The following is a 1,604-nucleotide window of genomic DNA, read 5'->3' as shown; positions in this document are numbered from 1 at the left end:
CAGGTCAAAACAGAAGAACAATACACCTATAAGCCAGTGGAAAATCTTAGATACCTATTCAAAAGACAGGCCCCGGGACTTCCCTGGCGGTCCAGTGGTTGGGACTCTGCCTCCCAATGCAGGGGGTGCGGGTTCGATCCCTGGTTGGGGAGCTAAGAGCCCACATGCCTCGTGGCCAAAAAACCAAAACATAAAACAGAAGCAATATTACAACAAATCCGATAAAGACTTTAAAAACAAACAACAGGCACCATCGACAGATAAGTAAAATGATGTAGCGGGTTGGACCCCTATTGCCATTCTTGCTATTGTACTCAGCGAGATCATACACGAGCATCTTGTTAAAAATACTGCAGAGCTTTGTACGCTTAATTATCAACATACTGGTCTGCTGCCCCCTAATTGTTTAAGCACTAACAACATCTATGTCCTTCAAGGACTGTCCACTCTTAACAACTGTGAGACAGACATTCAGGTCTGCACCCCTGAAGTGTTTGCTTTCCTCTGCAGACACCCAAAGCATCATATGTTATGGAATTATGGCCAGGCCCTGTCCTTTCCCAACTAAGCTATAGCCTATAAATGCACTGATAATGTCCACTTCATAGGAGCGAGCACGATAGGGCTAAGAGGGAGATTGTGATCTATAACAGGACCACTCCAGGTCACCACCAAAGCCAGAGAGCACTACAAATGATCTTAGCAGGGGCAAGGCTGGCCATAGGACTGGCAGCTCCATGGGGAGGCTTTATCTATCATGAAGCAACGCTGAGAAATCTCACCAGACAGCTTGGTTATGTGATGGAACAGACGGGCCAAGCCTTCATGAGACTTTAAGTCCTCTCGTTTCTTTGGCTAATGTAGTTCTTGACAATCATATAGCTCTTGATTACCTTCTGGCAGAACAAGGTGGAGTTTCTTGATAATACTTCCTTCTGCACCTGGATCAATGTGACAGGACAAGTAGAAATTAATATTAAGGAAATATACACCCAGGCAGAGTAGCTTCACAATTTTGGTGGGGGAGATATTACCTCCACTGTCTGGTCAGCAGTTAGGGAAGCCCTCCCAAAGTTAAGCTGGTTCCTTCCCTTTCTAGGCCCTTTAGTGGCTATTGTTGTTCTCCTTTTTGGCTCTTGTCTGTTTAACCTTTTGGTTAAGTTTGTGTTTTCTAGGCTCCAACAGTTTCAAGTAAGATTCATGATGACTCAAGGATTTCAACCCATTCCAGCAGAGGGTGGCCCAGGTCCCTACAGGTCCTTGGAACAGTCAGTGAGGGACTTCTATACTTCTAGGGTAGGCTAGGGTCTGCGGCCCCTGTCCAGCAGGGGCCTTAACCTTCGTCCCATTAACCCTTAAGAATAAGGGGTGGGGCTTCCCTGGTGGCGCAGTGGTTGCGCGTCCGCCTGCCGATGCAGGGGAACCGGGTTCGCGCCCCGGTCTGGGAGGATCCCACATCCCGCGGAACGGCTGGGCCCGTGAGCCATGGCCGCTGAGCCTGCGCGTCCAGAGCCTGTGCTCCGCAACGGGAGAGGCCACAACAGAGGGAGGCCCGCATACCACAAAAAAAAAAAAAAAAAAAAAAAAAAAAGATGCCTAATGGA

This window comes from Physeter macrocephalus, chromosome 12, assembly GCF_002837175.3.
Source record: "Physeter macrocephalus isolate SW-GA chromosome 12, ASM283717v5, whole genome shotgun sequence".
NCBI classification, from domain to species: Eukaryota; Metazoa; Chordata; class Mammalia; order Artiodactyla; family Physeteridae; genus Physeter; species Physeter macrocephalus.
The sequence above is the reverse complement of the archived record's forward strand: the minus strand, read 5'-3'. Positions refer to the sequence as shown.